The sequence below is a fragment of the Schistocerca piceifrons genome, chromosome 1, assembly GCF_021461385.2.
Source record: "Schistocerca piceifrons isolate TAMUIC-IGC-003096 chromosome 1, iqSchPice1.1, whole genome shotgun sequence".
Classification (NCBI taxonomy): domain Eukaryota; kingdom Metazoa; phylum Arthropoda; class Insecta; order Orthoptera; family Acrididae; genus Schistocerca; species Schistocerca piceifrons.
This window is the reverse complement of record NC_060138.1, coordinates 480034930-480048911: the sequence shown is the minus strand read 5'-3', so window position 1 is coordinate 480048911 and position 13982 is coordinate 480034930. Positions and strand designations below refer to the sequence as shown.

At 42.7% G+C, this 13982-nt stretch overlaps 1 protein-coding gene across 1 annotated transcript in view; it reads right to left on the bottom strand.

The window, feature by feature from the left end:
* LOC124789522 overlaps window positions 1-13982 on the bottom strand; it is a 368281-nt gene that overhangs the window by 243151 nt on the left and 111148 nt on the right. The gene's annotated exons all lie outside the window — the stretch shown is intronic.

Here is a 13982-nt window from a genome sequence, read left to right as displayed (position 1 = left end):
TAATTCGTCCCCTGCAAGAAAAATAGGGGACAGAACCGATATTTATTATTGAGGAATCTCTCTTCTCCTGGTCACGTGCAAAATTCCGTCGCCATGTTTACTTGGTCGAGCCCAAGAATAGTTAGGACCTAATATTGGAGATTACCAAGCAGGCTTTAGCCCAAATAAATCCTGTCGAGAACTAATTCTTAATTTAAAACTAATCCTTAGGCACCAAAGGATTTCTGGTAACAATATTGTATATACATTTGTGGATTTTGAAAAGGCCTGAGACTCAGTTGATCTTGAATCTCATTCCCAAAGTTTAAAGGTACAAGGGCTAGATTATAAAACTCTAATGCTGATTAAGGAAACTGAGCCGTGCTGCGGCTCGCGTTGGTGCTGTTTGTAAGTTTCCGCCCTCTGTTGCAGGCCAGACGGTATCGTTTAGTTGGCATGGTTTCGGTTGTTTGTCTTCTTCTCGTGTTGACTGGCGCCACTCGGTTTCGCAAGCGTTGCCTGTCCGCTAGTGGCAGAAGCGGCGGTTATCGATATGTTGTAAGTGTTGCCCTATCTTCGACGCGACGTCGTTGTTTTTCCGGGTCGTGTGAGTGTGCCAGTTTGGTTGGGGAGTCAGGAGGAGCCAGGTCCGCGCAGTGCCACAACACGCCGGGACCGCTGGCGGCGCGCACGGACTGCCGGATGGAAGGGCTGTGGTCACGAGGGTGCACGACCTCGTCGTAAACCGGATCCAGCAAGCCTTAAGATGAGTGCATTTCAATCCAAGTAGAGAAACATCCACCAGTGTGATAACTCGCGATTCTCCTGTGACTTGGGTTCGTGTTTCTGCCCGTAGTGTCGCCAGACGAAGAGCAGCGAGTGGAGTGCTTTCTACTCTGGTGGTAATGGTTCCTTTCTCGTTCTGGGCGCTCTAAACACGGTATTTTGGGGACGTACTGCAGACTGCCGGTTCCGGCCTTGGCGTATTGTTCCATCGTTGCATTTGGTTTATGGGACGTTAGGTAGCTTCAGAAATATTATGATTAGTCATTCGTTAGACTGCCACTAGTCTACCATCTTGTGAAGTGAATGCAACTCTTGGCTGCCTATCTCACCGCTCGCGAAAGTGTTTGTCGGCGGACCTTCTCAGAGGTCGATTCCTGGAGCACCGTCTGTGGCCCCTTGTGTTACAAAGTTTACCACCATCTTATTTCACTCGTTTGGTGATCAGTTGCTTGTTTTTTTGATTAACTTTTGCTATTTGTTTTAGAGGAGGTTTCTAAGATTTTTATATTATTGCCGTGATTGTGTGTCATTTGCCTTAAAATTGTAATTTGGTATTTGTATTTTAGCAGTAAGCCTTAAGACCTTATTTATTGCCATTCCTGACGTCTGATGCCTTCTGCTGCGTTTGTGGTGACTTACCAATCATATTTCAATACCCATAAGTTGCAAATTGCAGCGAGTTCTTAAACAATTCTTAATTTACTGCCATTCTTGGTGTGTAAGGCCTTCAGCCGTGATTGTTGTCACCTGCCTTAAAATTCTAATTTGGTATTTGTATTTACGCAGTAAGCCTTTAAAATCTTATTTACTGCCATTACTGGCGTCTGATCCCTTCTGCTGTGTTTGTGGCGACTTCCTTTAATATTTCAATACCTGTAATTTGTAAGTTGCAGCGAGTTTTAAACAATTCTTAATTTATTGCGATTCCTGGCGTGTAAGGCCTTCTGCCCAGATCACAGTGGCTTGTTTTTAAAACATCATCTATTGTATCTGTATTTAATCGTGATTTGCTACATTGTAGCTCACTGAAAATACTATTATTTGCTCAGTTGTTTATTCCTTCGTTAATAACGTGTGGTATTTTATTTATTGTTGAGTCTGGAATTACTAGTTTAAAATAAATTGTGTGTAGCTGTAAAAGGCAACCAATAGGAACTGATTACAGCCCTGTCCACAATCGTAACCGAATCCTGCCTTCCCTTGACTACCACCAATGTTTCAGAAACGTTAACCGAACCTAGCTCTTAAGTTAAATTCATGGGAGAAATTCATGAACCATTTGATATAAAGACTGGTGTTACACAGGGAAATGGACTCTCCCCATTTCTGCTTAACTGTGTTTTGGAAGAGCTAATTACAGATTGGCGATAGCAAAAGTCGAGTCCAAATACAGATGAACCAATCAAGTTAGGTAGGAGTAATAATATAGTAGACTGCCTCACCTTTGCAGATGATCAGGCAGTTTTAACTAGTAATATTACCACAGCTCAAAAACAAATTCAAATTCTTAAACAAGTAGAGGGAAAAGTGGGACTACAAATGTTGTTGTTGTGGTCTTCAGTCCTGAGACTGGTTTGATGCAGCTCTCCATGCTACTCTATCCTGTGCAAGCTTCTTCATCTCCCAGTACCTACTGGAACCTACATCCTTCTGAATCTGCTTAGTGTATTCATCTCTTGGTCTCCCTCTACGATTTTTACCCTCCACGCTGCTCAATATACAGATTGAATAACATCGGGGAGAGGCTACAACCCTGTCTCACTCCTTTCCCAACCACTGCTTCCCTTTCATGCCCCTCGACTCTTATAACTGCCATCTGGTTTCTGTACAAATTGTAAATAGCCTTTCGCTCCTTGTATTTTACCCCTGCCACCTTCAGAATTTGAAAGAGAGTATTCCAGTTAACGTTGTCAAAAGCTTTCTCTAAGTCTACAAATGCTAGAAACGTAGGTTTGCCTTTTCTTAATCTTTCTTCTAAGATAAGTCGTAAGGTTAGTATTGCCTCACGTGTTCCAACATTTCTATGGAATCCAAACTGATCTTCCCCGAGGTCCGCTTCTACCAGTTTTTCCATTCGCCTGTAAAGAATTCGCGTTAGTATTTTGCAGCTGTGACTTATTAAACTGATAGTTCGGTAATTTTCACATCTGTCAACACCTGCTTTCTTTGGGAAGGATTACAAATATCATTCGAAAAAACGGAATATATGACACGCAAAAAACAAGCACCAAAGTTTTTGGACAAGAAATATGGAAAAATAAAAAGAGTTTAAATACTTGGGGAAAATCATACAAGAAAACGGTCTGTACAAAGCAGCAAACGAAGATTGCCGTCAAAAAGTGGCACTACATTCAAATTAACACAAAATATTTATAAAAAAATCACTTTCTAAGTTCAGTAAACTAAGGCATTACAGCACTGTAATCAAACCTGAATGTCTTTATGACGCAGAAAATTCAATTTTGAGTAGAAAGAGAGATATTTAAGAATTTCAAAAGACAGAAAGAAAGATTATTAGGATAATATTAGGCACCTAAATTACTGATGGAGAGACTTATAGGTTGAGAGCCTAAGTGTATCATTAAATCAGGTTTCCTCACCACGTTGTAAACAGTTATTGCCTTATCACATTTCCTTTTGATCCCTCGAATTTACCTCGATGGTCTATCTTTGACGGATGTTACAACTTTGATCAGGTAGATGACTGTATGATCCTTTGACGGCATTATTCCTGGCAGCGACCGAGCGATATGTCATAGCAGTAAGACACTGGCTTGCGTTTGGGAGGACATTTATTAAAATCCCCGTTTGACCATCCAGACTGACGTTGTGATTTTCCCACAGACTGCTTGAGACAAATGCCAGGATGGTGCCCATCAAAATGATACGGATGATTTCCTTACCAATCCCTTGTCTACTCGAGTATGCGTTCCGCCACTAATGACCTCGTCGTCGACGGTATCCTAAATCCTAATGCTCCAGCTTTATGACTGACAGCGCCGTGGTAGGAAGTCGTATGTAGCTACAACGTCAGTACCCTCAGACTGCAAAGCTTTAGTTGTTGAATTATCTGTTTCTAGTGGCTTATATTTAATCTGAAAATGGTGAACTTGTCTTGCAGATCTGTTACTACACGTTGTTCATTATACTTCTTATTCTTACGAATAATCCTTGTCAGAGACTTAAGAACGTTAGCGACACTCTTTAAGTGTATCTTATCCGCCAGCCCAAAGAGTCTGATCTGGAGTCTTTACCATTACTTCGGAGGCACTCACGGGACAAGTTTGCAGATCATACCGCACCGGACCAAAAAAGAGCTGTTGAAATTCTCAACTGTTTCGAAATACGGGGCTGTTTCTTTATCAGGCTCATAGCCTCTGACGGACTAGATGTAAGTTGTGACTCAATGTTTTTTCTATACCATCGTAGACGCCATTCATGATGGATACGCCGTCGTAGCCTTAGCCGAAACACTAGTCCCTTCCGTTCTGTATGGTCAATTAACTGATGCTCGTAGCCTAATGCAGGCTGATTTTTAACCAGGCTCAAGGAGGTAAATGACTCCCACATCATTACTTCAGAATAATTTCCAAAACATTCTTCTATTATTTCAAAAGAACGTAAAACTTTTCTGGGTTGATCTATTTTAATAATGTTTCTATTTTTCTTTCCCATTTTAATTTATCTTCATTTTTTTCTATTTACATTTCTTTCCAGGGACGACTCCTTGGGGGCATTTCTCAGTTTGCCGTAGCTGAGTTACACTCGTGCTATAATTGATGGGTTGTTGCCTTAAGAATACGGTGCCTATTTTCCGCATATCCTTCTGTAGTAAATAACATATCGTGAAGTGACGCAGTCTTAACAGTGATAGGGTCCCTGCAGCGCCCAACGTCGTTGCTTAGCGTTAGTCTGAGACGAGACGACTGGCGAAAAACATGCATGTCTACGTCCCCAGTCAGCAGAAGCTTAGGAAACCGCGAAGTGCAGTAAGAACACCATACAACTACTGCAGTCAGAAGGTAAGCCATCAAGAAGCACTCAAAACACAATCGTCAAATCGATTGCAGCTTTCTTCGGACACGTAGCATAAATTGTCACAAGTTGCTTTACTTAATTCTTCACTTTTCAGTAATATTCAGGGTAATTTGATTAGCAAGCCATTCATCCAGACTGTCTGTCAAGATTTGTCTGATGCAGTTTGTGTCGGAGAAGTATGAATCTAATAAGTGCAATATTTAGCTGCTCAGGGTTGGTAGCCCTGCACAAGGCCGCACGTACGGAGACAGAGCTCTCGTGAAAGATAAGTTATTTAGGTTGTAATTAATTGTAGTTGAACACTTTTAACTTATTAAATACGTTCTTTAGTGTACTCTTCAAGCTCACCATTAAAAGTTTTTCTCTTATTTGCGTAGTGTTCTAGTAATCGCGAAAAGTTCGTTTGTTTACTTACTGCTGCTTAGGCCTAATTTTTGGAGTGTGCATATTTAGCGTTATACCGCAATTGGAGTGCATTTGCTGTAGTTTAACTGATTAAATAAGTTCATTAGGGTGCCTTTCAAGCTCACCATTAAAGGTTTTTCTTTTATTTGCGTATTGTTCCAGTAATCACGAAAAGTTCGTTTTGTTTATATTTCGCGGCTTTGCCTTACTTTCCGAGTTTGCATGCTTAGCGTTATACCGCAATCTTAAGTGCATTTGTATAGATTAACTACAAAAGACATTCATTAGTGTGCTCTTCAAGTCTGCCATTAAAGGTTCTTCTTTTATTTACGTATTCTTCCACTTATCGCAAAAAGTTTTGGTTACATTCGGCTGTTTAGGCCTAACTTTTGATCGTGCATATTTGGTGTTATACCACAAATTTAAGTCCCTTTGGTAATAGCATACTTACATATTACTTTCCAAAACATATTGAGCGTCCTTTTGCATCTGTATTTTATATTATCGTTATCACTTAGTAAATCTCTCTAAGTAATTTCCAAACTACCATGGATACTAAGTGTGTGAGCTGCAGTAGGAAAGTTAGTTCAGGGGTTTTGTGCAGCTGTTGTGACAGGTGGTTTCATTGGGGAAATTGTGGCGCCGTGGGAATTGGGGGAGCAAACGAGACTTCCATTCTCTTACAGGGTTTGCTCAAGAGATAGGATTATAGCTGAACAGAAGGAGAAAATTAGAGCCCTTCAGTCTGATTTGGACAGAGCGAGGGAGGAACGAAAGAGGTTAAGGGGGGAGCAGGGCAAACAGCGGTGGGAAGTGGTAGCTGGGAACAGGGGCCACAGAAAGAGGACAGTATCTGACAGTTCCCCAATTGGCACAACCAATAGATTTGCCTTGCTACCACAGTTAAGTAAGGAAGAGGCTCCAGTAGGAGTAGATGTAGTTAAGATGCAACAGAATTTCACTAGGAAAACAACTGTTTCAAAAAAAGTAGAAAGTAAGAGGAAAGTTCTGTTGCTAGGTAGCAGCCATGGAAGAGGTGTGGGCTAGATTTTGCAGGGAAAATTAGGTGACAGGTACCAGGTCACAAACTTTTTCAAGCCAAGTGCAAGTCTTAGCCAGGTGGTAGAGGATATAGGTTCCTTGTGCAAGGGATTCACAAAGCAGGATCATGTGATGGTAGTGGGTGGAGTGGGAAACAATATATAGGGATCAGGGCTACAGCATTGAGTGTGACCTGGTGAAAATAGCCTCAGCAACGACCAATACCAATGTTGGGATGGTGCCTGCTTTCGTGCGGCATGATCAGCCCCAGTTGAACCGCTCTGTCGGGAAGGGTAAATATGGAGTTGGATCAGTTGCGTAGGGCGGCCACTCTGTCAGACATTGGATTGGTTCCTGTCGAGGCTATTGATAGAGGGGATTTCACAAGGCATGGCCTACATCTCAATAGGAAGGGGAAGGCTAAACTGGCAGGGCTGTTAGCGAAATCTATAAGGGGGGACACTAGTACTCATGGATGTACCTCTTTTTTAGGCTAATCTTAGTGTCCAATGAGAAGTTCAGGCAGACAGGTGCTAAAGAGGTCCAAAACTCACAAAATTCTCACAACAGTAAAGTAAATAATAATTTTACCATATTTAACCAAAATATTGGTGGATTAAAGAAAAAAGTAGATTCTCAGAAAAATAAAGTAAAAAATAATGTTACCATTTCTCACCAAAATATTCCGGGATTGAAGAATAAAGTAGATGAGCTCCTGGTTTGTTTAGATGACATTGAATCTAATAATGTAAAAGATATACTATGCTTGTCTGAGCATCGCATTGTGTCTGATATGGAGAAGGTAAATATCAGTGGTTATAAACTAGCTGCACATATGAGTAGAGAGAATAAGGTGGGAGGAGGAGTTGCCACATATGTCAAAAGTTATCACTGTGTAGAAAGCTTAGATACAAAAAAGTTTTGTCTAGAGCAACGTATAGAAGCATGTGCCTGTCAACTTAAACTGAAGGAGGACTCTTTCATAATTGTAACAGTATATATGTCCCCTTCAACTTTCATTTATTCCTGGAAAACTTGGATGCCTTGTTGTGCTATCTGTCAGATAGGGGACTTCAATGTTGATTCATTGAAAGAGTGTAATAGGAAGAATGACCTGGAAGTCTTGCTCGGTTCTTTCAATTTGACATCTGTCATTAATTTCCCTACTCGGGTAGTAAAGGACAGAAGCAAATTGATAGGTAACACCTTTATAGACGAACATAGGTTTAAAAACATAAATTCTTGTCCTGTTGAGAATGGGCTTTCTGATCATGATGCTCAGCTAGTTACAGTATATGACATAGCTCCATTCAGTAATTCAAAACTACCCTCCAAAGTTGTGCATTCAATTAATGACTCAACAATTAGAAATTTCAGAGAAAATCTTCAGCAGTTAGACTGGGTTGAGGTGTACAAGAAACCCGATGCTAATTTAAAATATAACTTATTTCACTTGTAAGAGAATTTGAAAACTGTTTCCCCTAGAAAGTAGTTAAATCTAATCATAAGAAACTATGTAAAAAACCTTGGCTTACTAAAGGAATAAAAATATCATGTAACCACAAAAGGGAACTGTATCTAACAACAAGAAAGAGTAATGACCCAGAAACAGCCAAATATTATAAAAACTACTGTGATACATTAGGAAAGGTTATTAAAAAGTCCAGAAGCATGTGCATCATATCTGAGATTAATACCTCTGATAACAAAATCAAAACAATTTGGAATATTATTACAAGGGAGACAGGACAACCAAGAGTACAGGATGACGGCATCGCCATCAAAGCGAATGGAAACTTGATAAACAACAAGCCAGAAGTCGAAAACATTTTTAATAATCATTTTTTAAATGTTCATCAGAAGAAGCAAGGCAGTTAATGGAAGAGGCCTTACCCACACCATTTGATACAATTGAAATTCGACCCACCTCTCCATCTGAAATTAGGAAGATAATAAACTCTCTCAAGAATAAAATCTCACATGGGATTGATGGCATTTCCAGCAGGATAATAAAAGCTTGTTCCCAAGAAATTAGTGGGGTTCTTAGCCACATATGTAACAGCTCTCTGAAGCAGGGTATTTTCCCAGATAGACTGAAGTATGCCATTGTTATACCACTGCATAAAAAAGGGGATATGTCTGCTGTCAACAACTACCACCCAATCTCTCTTCTGACTGCCTTATCCAAAATTCTTGAAAAAGTAATGTATTGTAGAGTAGCTTCACACCTTTGTAAAAATAAAGTTTTAACAAAATGTCAGTTTGGTTTCCAGAAGGGTTTTTCAACGGAAAATGCTATATATACTTTCACTAATGAAATATTAAATGCTCTGAGTAACCGGACGTCACTCGTTGGGATTTTTTGTGATCTGTCAAAGGCTTTTGATTGTGTAAATCATGGAATACTTCTAGATAAGCTCAAGTACTGTGGTATGAATGGGACAGCGCTCAAATGGTTAAATCATACCTAGCTGGAAGAGTGCAGAAAGTTGAAATAAACAGTTCACATAATACGCAAAAAACTGGTGATTTCTCAAACTGGGGAACAATCAAGAATGGGATGCCGCTAGGTTCTGTCTTGGGTCATCTGCTGTTCTTAATATATATTAATGACTTGCCATTCTATATTCACGAAGATGCAAAGCTGGTACTTTTTGCCGACGATACAAGTATGGCTATCGCACCCGGCAGACAAGAATTAACTGGTGAAATCGTAAACGATGTTTTTCAGAAAATCATTAAGTGGTTCTCTGCAAATGGGCTCTCATTAAACTTTGACAAAACACAGTATATACAGTTCCACACAGTAAATGGAATGACCCCATTAATAAAAATAAAATTGTTAAGGCTTTCGTGGCCACTTGTTGACAAACTGCCTATTGGCTTCTGTCTCGGGTTCTTCGGCCGACGTTCATCTAATGATTTTTCTGGCGTTTCGCCAGCACGAGTGGCTGGCATTGTCAAAGCTTCACCCTCCATTGCCGGTGGTGAACTGCAGCCGAGCTCGCGAGCGCAGACTATATGTACCTGGCGCGCCAACGTCCGGGGCTTCTACGCGGTCATTTCCGGTGCGGTTCTCCTCTTGCTACCTGCGACGGTCGTTCGCTGCAGTACGGGAAGCCAGGATCCGTTGGCCTTCAGGCTTTCCTCTTTCTTGTTCAAACTGTTCGCGTGTTTTTGTATTTCTACAGCTTCTCTGAACAAGCGCGTGTGATAGTGCTTCTCTACAGCCAGAACTTCCGTGTCGGCGAATTTTATTATGTGGTCGGTCTCCTTGAGTGCGTGCTCTGCCACGGCCGATTTCTCCGCCTGCCCCAACCTACAATGTCGCTTATGGTCGTTGATCCCGGTGTTGATGGATCGTCCAGTCATTACGACATAAACTTTTCCGCATGTGCATGGTATACGGTATATTCCCGACATTGCAAGTGGGTCTCTTTTCTCCTTCGCCGATCTAAGACACTCTTTGATCTTCCTTGTCGGTTTGAAAATCGTCTTTACGCCATGTTTGCGCAATATACGGCCGATTCTGTCCGTCACTCTGGGAATGTATGGCAGAAAGGCCGTACCCGACATTTCTTTTTCTGATTCCTTACTTCGCCGAGTGTTTGGCTCTGTTACACTTCTAATATAATTTTTGGGGTACCCATTGCTCCTCAGGACGGTTTCCAGGTGTTGCATTCCTCGTTTGAGGTGTTGCGGCTCACATATTCGTCCTGCTCTCGTTACGAGCGTACTAATCATGCCTCTTTTCTGGCTCGGGTGGTGGTTTGACAGTTTGTGCAGGTATCGGTCCGTGTGTGTCGGTTTTCGATACACGCTGTGTCCCAGGTTTTCGCCGTCCCTTGTGACCAGCACATCTAGAAATGGCAATTTCTTGTCCTTTTCTACTTCCATGGTAAATGTTATGTTGGCATGGAGGCTGTTCAAGTGTCTTAGGAAGTCACCGAGCTGTTCTTCACCATGGCTCCACACCACGAAAGTATCATCGACGTACCTGTACCACACCTTAGGTTTGCAAGTCGCCGAGTCCAGTGCCTGTGCTTCGATTTGTTCCATGAAGAATACATACAACACAGAGAGACTTGGCAAGAACGGATCAGGAACTTCTGGACATTTTCTATCAACTAAGTAGCAGAATGCATCGAGACGACTGGGACAAGATCGACAGCATCACTCACAGGAGCATGCAGAACGAACTCGAGCGCTGCACCGAGCGACAGAAGAAAAAGTTTGAAAGATGCCGGAATCAGACCGACAAGGCGATTCCCGACATGTCACACACAGTGGTCAACCTCACTGAACGACAATTGACCGAAGAGGAAGTGTCTGTTCTTCAAAAAGGAGGGAATTTCGCTATCATCCCGAGAACTATACCTATGGAGGATATCATTGCCAACACCGCAGCAGCTATTCGGATCCTTCCTTGTGAAAGGGCAGAGGAAATACGCACGGAAACAGCCAGGATACTGTGCCGAGCAAAACCACCAGCTTGCAACCTGAAGAAAGAAGAGGTACAAGCCATTAAGAATCTCAACGCCGACAAGAGTATATTGGTACTGCCTGCCGATAAGGGGAATGCGACCGTCGTAATGAAGACCGAAGATTATGAGCAAAAGATCCGAGACCTATTAGATCCGACGACGTACCGAAAACTAAGCGCAGATCCGACGCAGCGTATCACACGGAATACGAATCGATTAATCAAGGCATCTTCTCTGCCGGCGGACATACAGAGAAACCTGCGCAACACAGAAGCCCTACCACCTCGGCTGTATGGATTACCCAAGATCCATAAGAACAACGTTCCACTGAGACCGATCGTTAGCGCTCCTGGATCACCGACATATAAACTGGCAAAACACTTGGCCTCTCTGCTCCAGCCACACGTGGGGAAGACCGACACATACATTAAGGACTCAGGACATTTCATTGAGAAGCTGAAGAAACTGAAACTTGCACCAAACGACATCTTGGTCAGCTTTGATGTAGTTTCGTTATGTACGAAAGTGCCACTCAGTGACGCTCTGGAGCAAATCGGTTCCTTTTTCCCGCAGGACATCAGAAAGCTCTTCCATGCATGTCTCACCACGAGCTATTTCACGTGGAATGGAGATTTCTACGAACAGCTGGAAGGCGTGGCCATGGGTAGTCCTCTCAGTCCAGTGGTGGCCAACTTCTTCATGGAACAATTCGAAGCACAGGCACTGGACTCGGCGACTTGCAAACCTAAGGTGTGGTACAGGTACGTCGATGATACTTTCGTGGTGTGGAGCCATGGTGAAGAACAGCTCGGTGACTTCCTAAGACACTTGAACAGCCTCCATGCCAACATAACATTTACCATGGAAGTAGAAAAGGACAAGAAACTGCCATTTCTAGATGTGCTGGTCACAAGGGACGGCGAAAACCTGGGACACAGCGTGTATCGAAAACCGACACACACGGACCGATACCTGCACAAACTGTCAAACCACCACCCGAGCCAGAAAAGAGGCATGATTAGTACGCTCGTAACGAGAGCAGGACGAATATGTGAGCCGCAACACCTCAAACGAGGAATGCAACACCTGGAAACTGTCCTGAGGAGCAATGGGTACTCCAAAAATTATATTAGACGTGTAACAGAGCCAAACACTCGGCGAAGTAAGGAACCAGAAAAAGAAATGTCGGGTACGGCCTTTCTGCCATACATTCCCAGAGTGACGGACAGAATCGGCCGTATATTGCGCAAACATGGCGTAAAGACGATTTTCAAACCGACAAGGAAGATCAAAGAGTGTCTTAGATCGGCGAAGGAGAAAAGAGACCCACTTGCAATGTCGGGAATATACCGTATACCATGCACATGCGGAAAAGTTTATGTCGTAATGACTGGACGATCCATCAACACCAGGATCAACGACCATAAGCGACATTGTAGGTTGGGGCAGGTGGAGGAATCGGCCGTGGCAGAGCACGCACTCAATGAGACCGACCACGTAATAAAATTCGCCGACACGGAAGTTCTGGCTGTAGAGAAGCACTATCACACGCGCTTGTTCAGAGAAGCTGTAGAAATACAAAAACACGCGAACAGTTTGAACAAGAAAGAGGAAAGCCTGAAGGTCAACGGATCCTGGCTTCCCGTACTGCAGCGAACGACCGTCGCAGGTAGCAAGAGGAGAACCGCACCGGAAATGACCGCGTAGAAGCCCCGGACGTTGGCGCGCCAGGTACATATAGTCTGCGCCCACGAGCTCGGCTTCAGTTCACCACCGGCAATGGAGGGTGAAGCTTTGACAATGCCAGCCACTCGTGCTGGCGAAACGTCAGAAAAATCATTAGATGAACGTCGGCCGAAGGACCCGAGACAGAAGCCAATAGGCAGTTCGTCAATAAATATAAACTTCGACCAGAGATCGGTAGCTAAGGTAGAATATTCAAAATTTCTAGGTGTATGCATTGATGAGTGGTTGAACTGGAAAAAACACACTGAGGATCTGCTGAAACGTTTGAGGTCAGCTACTTACGCTATTAGGGTCATTGCAAATTTGGCGATATACATCTGAGGAAATTAGCTTACCACGCCTATTTTTATTCTCTGCTTTCGTATGGCATCGTATTCTGGGGTAACTCATCATTGAGTAAAAGAGTGTTCATTGCACAAAAGCGTGTAATCAGAATAATTGCTGCAGCTCATCCAAGATCATCCTGCAGACACTTATTTAAAGAGCTAGAGATCTTCACTGTAGACTCACAATATATATATATATATATATATATATATATATATATATATATATATATATATATATATAAAACCACTGCGCCACCTAGCTTGGTGTGTATTTTTGTCAGGAAACTTATGTACCTTTTAAATTAGAGGTGTCTTGTAAAAGGAATTGTGGTGTCCTGCCTACTTGTCTAATATAGCGTACCTAGAAGCTGTTTTCTCGGATAACTAGACAACATACAAGCAAATCTAATTAATGGAGTTTATTACAGTAAACTTTGCCTTTTTACAAGAGGTGCCGCAAGCAATTGGCGACATGCAAATAATAAATGTCCAGCGATATATACAATTTCCATGCAAGCAATTAATATAGATCACAAGTCAAAGCTCGTCTTCTAGGGCGGCAGAGGCTATTTTTTTTCTTTCGTTCCCCTACCACATATGGGCAGAGGAGAGCTGGCAGTGGCACAATCCAATAAAAAGGGGAGATTTAGACCTAACAAGGGCGGAAAAAAGGAGGATATAAAAACACAGTAAATGGAGACAATGGAAGTTAAAATAGTCACTGACATGGGAACGTTCATTGGGGTACAGTTTGAAACATCGACATAAAGTTAAAATAACACTGTTGGCGGTTTGTGGGGCACTTAAAATACACTGGAGTCACACACACAAGTTAACACTCGGCCGCAGTATAAAAACACACAGAGCGAGAGACACTTAAGAAACCACTGGAAGAGACAGAGCATGAAGAATGAAAACTGCTGATAGAGACCTGCCAAGGGACGGGAGTCCTCAAAGGAGGGAAAAAGAGGGTGGAGGGAGGTGCAGTGGGGAAGGGGAGGTTGGAAGGGGTGGGAGGAAAAGAAGAAAAGGAGGATCGGTGGGCACACCAAGAGGCAGGAGACGGGCAGGGACGGAGATAGGCCAGTCAGGAGGTAGTGCACAGAAGGGGGCATATGAAAGAGAGGGTATAGGAGGGAGGAAAACCGCTCAGGGGAAGAGGAGGGGAGAGGAA